Source organism: Sparus aurata, chromosome 13 (assembly GCF_900880675.1).
Source record: "Sparus aurata chromosome 13, fSpaAur1.1, whole genome shotgun sequence".
Taxonomy (NCBI): domain Eukaryota; kingdom Metazoa; phylum Chordata; class Actinopteri; order Spariformes; family Sparidae; genus Sparus; species Sparus aurata.
In genome coordinates, this window is record NC_044199.1 from 3,001,510 (window position 1) to 3,014,009 (window position 12,500).

At 44.9% G+C, this 12,500-nt stretch overlaps 1 protein-coding gene across 2 annotated transcripts in view; it reads left to right on the forward strand.

Annotated features, from left to right (window-relative positions):
* Positions 1 to 12,500, forward strand: part of LOC115594826 (transcription factor COE1-A-like) — an 85,462-nt gene that overhangs the window by 39,982 nt on the left and 32,980 nt on the right. The window lies entirely within an intron of this gene.

The window sequence follows — 12,500 nt, forward strand, 5'->3', positions numbered from 1 at the left end:
TTATTCTCTTCCTCCTCCTCCTCCTCCTCTCTCGACCCTCCTCATCCTCCACTTAATTGGTGCCCCATCAACCCGTTAATCAAATTACTTCTGAACCAAAATTGACAGTTTTCATTAATTATAAAGGATTATTCTAATTGCAATTCAAATTTATTCATTTACAACAGACGGTGCTCAGTAATATTTCAGTGAATTAGCATATTAAATGGAGTGGTTCCTACATTAGTTATGCTAATGTATGCATATTTCCTTATTTGGGCCGGGTGAGCCATATGCGCGCCACGCGGGCCGTTTGTGTGTGTGTTTGTGTGTGTGTGTGTGTGTGTGTGTGTGCGTGCCCAGGTGAGGAACCTCGACAGCGTTTAATTTGTTTGACAAACGTAGCGGGAGTTCAATCCTCCAACCGGCCCCGTGCTCCCCTCACCTCCTCTTTCCTCTCTCGTTTTCCTCCCGTCGTTCGTCTCTTCTCACCTCATTTCTTCCTCCTTCCCTCTCGCTGATTAACTCTTCCTGCTTAGCTCACAAATGAACCTTTTACGTAAAGCAGGGACGCTTTTTTCAGTCATTAGTTTGAGTGAAAAAGAGCAGAAATCTACAATATCGTTGCACAAGACTGACAGACATTTACATCCGTCATCACGTCCTCGTTTCAGTGTTCTGTTGGGTAAAGTCTTCGATGTCCGGTGTACAAACCCGTCTCGTCCTCGTCCTCTTCGTCTGCAGAGGCTCGGCGAGAAATGCACGAGATGCATCGAGAGGAAAGCTGAAAAGATTTGTAGCGGTTAATGTTTAACGGAGCAGCCTGAGAGCAGTTTGTCTCCGGATCACATCACAGCCAAAAGGAGAAGCAAGTTTTTCTAAATATTTCATTCCACCAGGATATTGTGACTAAATAAGATATCGTCCCTTCAAAAAGACGAGATACGTGTCGTCGTCCGCGGCGTAACGAGCACGTGAACATCCTGACGCATCTTAAAGCTACAAAGCATCTTATAGACGAGGCAGAGTTATTTTCATCTTTCATAACAGGCGAAATTAAAAAGGTAAAGATTAGAAAATAAGAAGACAAACTAACAAGTACATTTGATGTGATAGGACACTTATTAAAGCAACAGGTGCGGGTCGGTCTGTAGCTCGGATCTTACACAAGTTCCTCCGTCTGTGGAGGAGCTCAAGAGATTATCACGTTTTTGTTGTGCAACATAACATACGTCAGTAAACACCCCACATGTCTTTAAGAAGTGGTTGCTGAGATTAAACATCATGAAGCTGAACACGGAGACTCGTCTACTCACTCGGACGCTAGCTGCAAACTGTTCTCACTCTCACTTTCCATCTTTTTTAGACTGATCAGTGGAAGGAGTGTGAAACGTAAAGTGAATGTAGTTTGTTTATATCCTAACTCTAGCTTTTGTACTTCTGCTTATTCGTGCATTTAAGCTTCAATCATGAACTTGTGTTTGCCACGGATCTTATTTTCTGCAACAATCCAAAATCCAAATTGTATAAAGTCCTGTAGGCATTCTGTCGAGGGAGCCACGATGATGCTAACATCCGGGTTAGCCGACAGAATGACATCATACCTGCTGCTCGCTATTTGTTCCACGTTCGAGCAGCACAGAAGCTGAAAGTAGTTTCATCTCTGAGGAGTTCTTCCATGTTTCCTGATCCTTCACCTGTGACGTCTGCCTGGTTAAGGCAACTGCAACGACTTAAATTAGGATGGGAGGAGACTTTCCACCTGAGAGAGAGACTTTGCACAATCAAAGGAGGGGAAACAATAAAACACACACACACAAACACACACACACACACACATGTGGAGTTTAGAGTCAGAAACACACATCGAGTCTCTAAATGGACAAAAGCTTCTCTTAATCAGCGTCATTACAACTGAGAAACTCCCGTTGCAGCAAGTGTGTGTAGGCAGGTGTGTGTGTGTGTGTGTGTGTGTGTGTGTGTGTGTGTGTGTGTGTGTGTAGGCAGGTGTGTGTGTGTGTGTGTGTGTGTGTGTGTGTGTGTGTGTGTGTGTGTGTGTGCGAGCAAGCGATGTAGATGTGAGTGTGTGTTTGAGTGACTGACTGACGGAGAGAGGAGGAGACAGGAGGAGAGAGGAGGAAGAGGTTCCTGTCAATATCACTTCCTTCATCACCCCCCCACCCCATGAATTATTTGTGAGACTGACGACAAAAGAAATACACGCACACGCACACACACACACACACACACACACACACACAGAAATCCCTTGTAGTTTACTGCCACTGTTCTTACTGCCATCACGACTGTGTGAGTGTGTGTTTTCATGTGTGAGTGTGTGTTTTCGTGTGTGTGTGTGTACATGTATGGCCGAGAGCTAGCGATCTTTTAGCTGCTCACCCTTCACTCACTTCCTCCTCCTCCTCCTCCTCCACCGACTCCTCCTGACCTCCCCCCTCTCCCCTCCAGCCCTCCCTCCACCTCTCTCTCTCTCTCTCTCTCTCTCTTTCTCCCCCTCCCGAATCAATCTCTCTCATCTATAATTCAACAGTTTGCCTTCAGCCTTTAAAATATACACCACAGTAACCTCCTCCCTCCCTTTAAGTCTGTCTCAGCTCCTCATCTTTGCCCCCTCCTCCTCCTCCTCCTCCTCCTCCTCCTCCTCCTCCTCCTCCTCACTCTCTCCCCTGTTTCTCCCCCTCCGGTGCGCAGGACCTCTGACAATATTTGTCATGAAGGTAATCATGTTGTAATTTAATCTGGTCGTGGCTCCGAGCCGTCTTCACGGTGCCACAGTCCTGGTTAGTGTCTTATTAAGGAGCGCTGCGTCCGTTTTGACTCTTGTTCCGCAGCATCGCTGTTGTTCCAAGAATATGACCGAGTCCAGTAATTCCCTTCGTCTGCATACGACTCCATCACTGGCTTTATTTTACACCTGCAGCATCAGTGTGTGTAGGCAGGTGTGTGTGTGTGTGTGTGTGTGTGTGTGTGTGTGTGTGTGTGTGCAGTGGCATCCAGCTGAGAGCAAAACTGTTTGATAGTTTCTTGACAAGTTGATGCTTTTATTTGTTTGTTTGTGTCAGAGGGACAATTTCAGTAGCCTATGGTTTCACATATCCGGATAAAGATAATTCATTAACCAGAACTTTGACCATTTTTAATATACAGTCAACAACCAATGTTCAACGTTCGTCCCTGCAGAACACGCTCCTCTAGGTTTAATCTTCAGATGTATCTTGTGACGATGCTGCTCTGATTAGTTTTAGGCACAGAAATCACAGAAACACCAGCTTTGGTCTCCACAAACATGGCTGCCAATTGTTCCTTTTTGGACTAACGAGGTGAAGCTGGGGAGGATTTCTTGATTGGATCACTTGTCAATCACAAGGCATCCGAAGCACACTCTGAATTATCGTCTATTTGACTCTCAGTAGAAGCATGTTTTACTAAATGAACAACATGCTGTGGGAGGTCGGGTCATTTTCTCATATACTTACATACAATCAGACTTCTTTCTGCAACCAGTGGAGTCGCCCCCTGAAACTGAACATCCGTCTTTATACAGTCAGAATATTTCACGCATTGTTGCCACGTTAACTGCTGAGATTTAAGACGGCAGCGACATCATCGTAAAGAAATCAGACTCAAACTCAAGCAGTCGACAGGTTTTAATCTACACATGAATCGTTCCATGTTTCACATATCGTGAAATATTATGACTTTTGGATTGTTATTAATGTTGTTAAAAACTTTTGTTTTAGGTTCAGGCACAAAAACTACTCATTTGGTTTCAGAAAACATCCTGCTTTAGATAAAAATATCAATAGTCATTCTTAAAAAAGAAGAAAAAAATTACAAAATACATCAAATATAACATAATAACTAACAGTCAGACGAAATTGTTGGAAATGTACAATTTAATCGGATGTTTGTGATTAAAAGTTGGAGGTGTTTTCTGAGTAATACAGACTCTGATTGTATAAATGGAGGAAGGTTGTTCAGAGTCCGAGCACACAGAGGATGAACGGCCTTATAGTCTTGTGGAATATGAGAAAATATCTAAGTTATGTGTGTACATACATTATTTACACATGTATGTACAGGTGTGGTAACAGCTGGAACATCTGTAGGTTTGTTTACAACCCGGCTGATGGTTCAGAGCTGCAGAATCAGACCCGGTTCATAACAGCAGTTCATCTGTGGGTTGTTTTACTTCTTTTCATTATGTGTCTGTGGGTTTAAAACAGTCCTGAGTTTAAATGCAGCTTCTGTCAGTTCCTGTTCATCAGTATATTAGAGCTGAATACATAAATGACTGATCACATCTCATTATAACATGACTGTAAATGTTGTCGATGCTTCAGCCGGTACCGTCGCAGCTAATGACCGTCTGCCGCTCTGAGTGACACCGTGCCGCCGTGTCACAAACTGATGACATCAGTGTCACAGTTGCATGTAACAATGATGTAATGACACTTGTGCGGGTCCACAGCGGTGCCGAACACGTCGGCCGTGCAGGTTATTAACGCTCACCGTAGCTCAGCGCCGGTAGACGGAGCGAGCCGCCTCACAGACATCACACGGGCCGGCTATCACCGCCCGGCCCGCTCCGTCATTTAAATATGCAGAGATGACAACAATGACAGCATTAATAGTAATGATCGCAATATGAAGCTAAGCCCTCATCATCATCATCATCATTAGCATATCTCCAGGGAGACGAGCCGTGATTGACAGCTAGCTGGGTGTTTTTTGGGCTGCAGCTCAGCTATCAATTACCTCTGTGCATATCAACCATCATTATGTAAAATAACTCCGCTTCGCTCGGCTCTGCTCAATTCTCTTAAGTCTTGTTCCCTCGCATAACTCTTTCTCCCTCTCCCGTGCATTTCCTCCCTCCCTTCCTTCCTCCCTCCCTTTCCTCCCCCGCTGCCTTTTTTCTTTCTTTTACACGCCCCCGACCACTCGCCGCCCCCCCTCCCTCCTCCTCCTTTACTTGCACTTTTCTCCGATGTGTCTAGTTTTCTTATCCCCTCCTCTCCTCCTCCCTTCCCTTTTTTCTTATAAAATGTGATGTAAAGTTTCACAGCTGCATGTTTGGAGCAGAGTCACACGGATCGGTTTGGCTGTGGCAGCCGTGTTTCCAGGTTATGCAAGACTTTGCTAAAACTCGCCTGTTATTGAACCGAGACTGGATTTCCAGCGATGCTTCCAAGTAAAATGAATTCATCTTCCGTCCTCCTCAGATTCCTCTCCTCATTTTAATCTCAGTCATTCTATTAACTAGAAAATACCTCATTTTACAGCACAGCTGTCCTGCGACTCATAATTCGGCGACACAAACCACAATAAACCCGACGTCTTACTTGTTGGAATCGTACCTGCCAACTTCAATCTCAATAATAGGGAGGATTTAAAACAAAAATTTAAGATGCAAAGACTGTGTTTCTGCTTTCTGGTGACACTTAAATTAATTTAACTTTTAATTTTAAGAAAACAACACATAGTAAGTCTCCTTCTATGGCAAAACATTTACCACTTGTCAGTTTTCATACATATTTTGTCCCCTCAGTGATTCTCTGCACGCCTCCTCTGTGTTTGTCAGCCTCTCAGCGGGTATCGATGTCGCTGTGACCCGCGTGATTGACAGAATTATCGACGTGGCAGTTTTTTTTTTTTTTACAAACCCTTTCTTTTAAAACTTCCCGTAAGAAAAAGCGTGAATTCTTCTCCTCAGGGCGTCTGAAAGCTGTTTAAATATTCGTCCTCGTCCACATTTCTCTGGTCGCTCGCTCAGAACGGCAGAGGTGTGAAAAAATGTCATTCATCAGGAGGAAAACGAGAGGATTTTGACCCGCGAGGAAACTGGGAGAGGGAAAAGAAAAACAGGAGACTCCTGGCAAAACTGGGAGCGATGGCAAGCAAAGTTAAAATCGTGGATTGAAGGTATTACTCCCGTATCAACGAGCGTTATCTCTGCTGAAGTGCTCTTGAACACGAACACTACAAGGGCAAAGAAAAACCAAGCATTTCCCCGACCGGAGGCAATAGATTATCACATTATTATTGAGATAACAGCCGAGTAGAGGGCGTGATAGTATTTCCTATCCTTGTTTTTCCTGCTGCGAGGAGACTGCTCGGATAGCAGGCACGGGGCCCAGAAATGCTATCTGATGTCATCACATTAAACAATAACAAGCGCTCAGTGTAAACAGGAAACAGGAAGTTGATCTCTGACTGATCAACAGACAGAGAGGGAAACTCGCTCTGCACATATTAGCTTTTTGAAATGGCAGAAAGGTTTACCAGAAAGAGTGACGACGGTATGAGCATGTAGCTCCCCACCCAGAGTGACTCACAGTATTTTAAACCATATCCAAATATGTTTTCAGTCGTATTTACACGTTTGTTTCTCCTCGTGCGGCGCGCCGCCACCCACCGATCGGTTACTGGCAGGCGGGATAGGTGCGCGCAGGCATTAGCAAGTTGTTTCACACGTAGATGGAAGGAGTGAAAATCATCTTCTGTCAGAAAAGCTGCGGCAGGAAACTTGGCAGGCAGGTGAAATAAGACATCTGAAGGAAGCAGGGAGACAGAGGAGAGGTGGAGGAGAGACGGAGGAGAGAGGGAGGAGAGGTGGAGGAGAGAGGGAGGAGAGGCGGAGGAGACGGAGGAGAGAGGGAGGAGAGGTGGAGGAGAGGCGGAGGAGGCAGGAGCAGCAAAAGCACTGATCTGTTGTTCAGTTTGTCTGCACTAACTGACTGCAGTTTCTCCACCTGTCAGCAACAACTCACCAGACTGTGTGTGTGTGTGTGTGTGTGTGTGTGTGTGTGTGTGTGTGTGTGTGTGTGTGTGTGTGTGTGTGTGTTTGGAGAGTTTTTTTTTTTTGTTGCTGTTTTTTTTTTTTCTCTTCCAAGGCAGCATCGTTATTCTTGGCTCAGTAGAAGGGCGAGTCTTTGGGGAATTAAACGGACACAGACATTCAGTCTTAGACACACACACACACACACACACACACATACACACACATACACTAACACACAGAGCTGGAATTCCCCCGGATGTCACCCTTGCCCCATTGGCATTGTGACTGTTTAAATGACAGCAGAGTGGTCGAGACAAAACTCCCATAATCCTCTTTCCTCCTTCTCGTCCGTTTGTTTCTCCTTCATACACTCTCTGCATCCCACCGTGTGTGTGTGTGTGTGTGTGTGTGTGTGTGTGTGTGTGTGTGTGTGTGTGTGTCTCTACGCCCTCTCCATCCCCTCGCTCTGTCACTTCCTGTCTCTCTCTCCAGGTCTGTGTTAGCCCTATATATTAAATATTAATGTCAGTTGTGCTCTGAGCCATAATTGCCATCTCAGCCTCTGAATAATGGATGTAACTGTGTCGTTCACTACTACACCATGACTAACAGGCCAAAAAAAACAGCATCCAACTGCCGTTTGCTCGTGTTTCTACGGATTACAGGCTAAATAACACTAGCGTCGTAGCATGATTGCACTATCGCAGCAGGCTCGAGAGAAAATCATGGATCATGCCAACATTACAGTTTATGTTTTCACTGTGTTTTATAGGCTGGGACAGAACTAGCATCACACCGCGGTAAACTGTTTTCTCAGCGGCTCGTTTTCACTGCTTCACTTTCCAAATGTCAAACTCACATGATGATTCTGCGCCCTCGGTTGATATTTTAGTGGACGTGTGTTTGCTCAAAACATGTTCAGAACTACAGATCCTCAAGTGGTCGCTGGGAAAATCAACACGGTTTGTTGACACCGACATTTCTTTCCGAAAGTGTCATCAAACACATCACAACTCATTAATGGCGAGCTTTCTGAAATGTCCACGTACAGTGCGGCGCCACCGCTCACGAACATAATTCCCACTGGTTCATCTCAGCTGCGCAAAGCATGCTGGGATAGCCTGGCGAGATGTGGGCTGCAGGTTTACAGACGCATGACCCCAAATCAACACGTACCTTGCTCTGTTTTCCTTCTAAGCGGCGTTTGCTCTCACAACTGCCATTTCAGTTTCATACAGTGATGAAACAGCATGTCGTCTCTTCTGCTTCTTCTCAAAAACGTCCTCTTTTACCTGCAGACATTTTGACTTATTACAGCAGGTAACAGGTGTAATAATAACGTCAGTAATGATCCCAGCCACATATACCTATAAAACATACCACACATAAGTGTCAGCACCTGGAGTTATAGATTTACAAGCCATCGTATTTCTCTGACTGCAAAACCTGTCGTTGTTTTCAGAGGTTGTCCTGTGAAGCATCACGTACAAAACACACGACAAGCAGCTTAAATAAAGTAGATTATTGTGCATGACAGCGCCCGTCTGCAGAGAAAAGGCTGCTGCTGAGCCAGGACCTCCAACCTTCTCTCTGGTTATTGTTATGAGTCAGTGTGCAGAAAATAAAAAAAAATTGCAAGAGATTATTTTTGGTCAGGGGACTAAAACAGCCTCCTTTTATAATGTGACCACAAACCAACTCCCACCTGAGTTACTCTCACGTTGCACATCACCACCGCTTGTCTTAACACTTGAGCTGCCATGCACAGATATTGTAGACGGTGAAGATTTTATATCAAATATCAAACCTCGACTTCTCCAGTGTTTCCTGTCTGAATCTATACGTCATTATCAAATGGCAAAAATAATAGTCTCAGCAAAACAAAAATCTTTCTACTTCCTACTTTCTTCCTCTCCATCTTTATCTTCCACCTCTCTCACCCTCATGCATGTGTGTGTGTGTGTGTGTGTGTGTGTGTGTGTGAGCCTCTTTGTGTGTTTGCAGCAGGCAGGACCGGTGTCGGGTCAGCTCTCTGAGTGCGCTACTCACAGCGTAGCAAAGGTCAACAGCGCTGTTATCACTTGAACATGATCGGGGCCTCGGAGAGAAAGAGAGGGAGCGAGGGGAGGAGGGGGAGACGGACCGAGGGGAGGAGGGGGGAGAGAGGGGAGGAGGAAGGAGAGAGAGAGAGAGAGAGAGAGTGCTCCCCTCCCCCACAGTCATTCAGACTCTTATAATTGCCCAGTTTAATTGGAGGCCTCTTAACGACCAGTGACTGGACCAGCCAATCAATTCTCACAAGGTGTGTGTGTGTGTGTGTGTGTGTGTGTGTGTGTGTGTGTGTGGCTGCGGGGCCTTTCTGTAACCGAGCTGATTGGGCCAGCTGGGGTCAAGTGAAGGGGGAAGAGGAACGCACACAGAGCGCATTAAAATGTAGAATATGTTCTGTTGGAAATCAATGAGAGAAAAAAACACTCTCACAGGAAACAGACCGAGCAGGAGACGGAAATGTGAAAAATAACGAGACATCATCGGCGAGATGAGCCGACGATGGAGTGTGAAGTTACTCAGTTGGTTAGGACTTGAATGAGAGGAGGGGGTGATGTTGTTCAGCTGACGGGGGAAACGAGATGAGCGCTGATGATGTAGGTGATGTTTTAAGGTGTTAGCGGTGCTGCTCCTCCTCCTCTGCAGCAGCAGTACAGCCGCAGTGACCGAGCTGAGGAGGTCTCATCCCCGTCAGCTTCTTGAAACCTTTTTCTATACAACTCTTAAATTATTAGATGTTTTTATTTGAATTGCTCGACTTGAGTCATTTTACTCTTTCGTATATTTAACTCCTTTTGCTTAAAGGTGTTTTTAGTCACAAGTACAAGAATGTTTGCAAAGACAAACAGAGTCGACACTTTGATTTAAAATGATCTAATGCTGAATGTATCACAACTCTGTCTCTTTAATTATAGGATCGTGCACCTTTAATGTTGTACAACTCTTTTATTGTTCTTCATTGTTTGGCTCGCCCGAGTTTTATCATAAAGCTTTTTTTGTGTTGTGTTATTTGTTATCGGCTGTAGCTTTGTTGACATCTTATTTGATGCGATATTGCATATTTTCTCTAATCAAGAAAACTTCTTGCCGGCCTGGGATGACACTCTTTTCATGTGGCGCTGAAAAGTGAGTCGGGAAATGTTGAATTTTACAGTACAGGTAGTTTGGACCGAGTACTATACAGAGGCAAAAAACATTTTACTGACCGTACGTTTGACTTGCAGCTAAAACAAGAACATGCTGTGTGTCAGATTGAGTATTTTACATTTCACACGTACATTCTCTCTCATACTAGATTTTAAAATGCGGGACTTTTGCTTGTAGTGTTCCTGAAAGATCTGAACACTTTCTCCCACTTTGCTGCTTTAGTCTTTTCTCCTCCTTCCCGCGGCGGAGGGTCAGCCGAGGTGGTCGTGTTAACGCTATGCTAGTGTTGTGAGGAGGACTAGACAGTGGGAGGTCAGCAGGGGTCACCGTGGCTGTCCTCCGCTGTGATAGGCTGTCACCCGGGGGTGAGGGGTCAACGTAATTAGGCATGCAGAATCCCAGCGCCGGTGTTCTAACGAAGCCTGAGCTCGTTAACGCAGAGTTTTACACTCAGACCTGCCACTGGGCTGTGCTGCACCGTCACACACGCACATACGCTCACATGCAGAGCACATGTTTGCACGCGCGCACACACACACACACACACACACACCTCTGCTTTGTTCTGGTGGTCCAGCACAGGGGCTGTCATCTCCTGAACATCGGAGCACCAGGCGCTGCCATGAGGGAACGGAGGTGATGCAGACAAGTTCAGATTATTTAAGAGCCGTTTAGATACAGAGTGTAAAAGCACCGAGAGGAAAACCAGATATATTCAGTTTTTATTTGGAACTTATAATACTCCATTTGTGTTGCAACAGAGAGAACGCAACACGGTGCACGAATATAAAAGGTTTTACAACGTACAGTAAGAAAGGACGCCGCAACAAACACAAACACAAACATGTGTGCGTCTGTGTTACGGTGCGAGCGTGCCGTGTTGCTTCTGCCAGGCCGGCCAGCTGGCTCCCACCAAAACACAACCTGGATGTGTTTGTTAGCTGTTGATGGCCATCTGTGTGTTTGATTTATTCTGTAATATAGATTCATGACATACGGTCTCGTTTCAAACACCCAATGTCAACACAGTTCCCCCTTCTTTAATGATCTGACAACAGGGTTAGCATACGGAGGGGAGAAAAGCCTCCACAAGAAAGAATTTTCCTCAAGATAAAAGTCGTTTGAAATAGTTTTTGAATCTTAAAGGGATATTCCAGTAAAAATTTAATCCATGGTCTAAATCACCGTGAAACTGTGTTAGACTCCCTCTGGAGAGATCAAGTTAGCAGACCGCTAATTTACGGAGTTTTATCAACCTCAGAAACGACCGCACGACAACAATACACTGCAGTAAATGGATCCAAATATAAACCGCCACCAAAAAGCCACAAATAATGCTCAGAACAGCACCAAACTTCAGCAACAGTACAAATAGGGTCTCAGCACATAGTCCGGGGCATCTAACCTCCGCTAGCTTAGCTGGATTTCTACTGAAAAGCTGACTAAATTTACCACTCTTCTGCAGCAGCTTCCTGTTGACGGGAAGTCCCGACGAGTCGATTACCGAGTGCAGTAGAGTTCCGCGGCTCATGGATGAAAATGTATGATTATGACTCCATGGAAAAGCAATCAAAGTTCATCTGTGTCTTACCTGCCAGTTTATAACAGTTATTATCGAGAGCGGACAGGGAAAAGAACGGAATTGAGCATTTCTAACCGCACTCGGTAATCGTCGCGTCGGGACTTCCCCGACCCGGAAGCTGATGGAGGAGAGTTGAAATCTGTTTTTAGCTTCACAATAGAAATCCAGCTAAGCTAGCGGAGGTTAGATGCCCCGGACTATGTGCTGAGACCCTATTTGTACTGTTGCTGAAGTTTGGTGCTGTTCTGAGCATTATTTGTGGCTTTTTGGTGGCGGTTTATATTTGGATCCATTTACTGCAGTGTATTGTTGTCGTGCGGTCGTTTCTGAGGTTGATAAAACTCCTTAAATTAGCGGTCTGCTAACTTGATCTCTCGAGAGGGAGTCTAACACAGTTTCATGGTGATTTAGACCATGATTTAAACTTACACCGGAATATCCCTTTAAAGGAACAGTCCACCCTAAAATCAAAATGCACCCTTTCTTTCCTCTTATCTGAAGTGTTATTTATCCCTTTAGATGTTTTGGGTTTGAGTTCCTAAAGAATGCAACATATTTATTTGCACTTTGTGAGCAGTTTCATGCAGGAACTATTTTCTTTTCTTATCAGCACGCAGAAGAAAGCATCCATCTACTCACGGACGAGAAGATCGTTAACTAAGATAAATTAACCAGCTCGCTTCGCAGCTCAGTCGAGGAGCGAGCCTAAAGATGCAATATGGAAGAATTCTAGCTGAAAACAAAAAAATGTACTAAAAATATCCAAAGAATTAAGACATCTGCTCCAATCTCACCGTCGAGGCTGACTAGCTAATGGTGGCCACACTCACACCAAAACAATCCAGACAGACAAACAGCCCTGCAGCTATGAGATAATATGTGTATTCTGGGGGTGAACTGTTCCTTTAACAGGCACTTTTGCATATTCAGAACACAGCT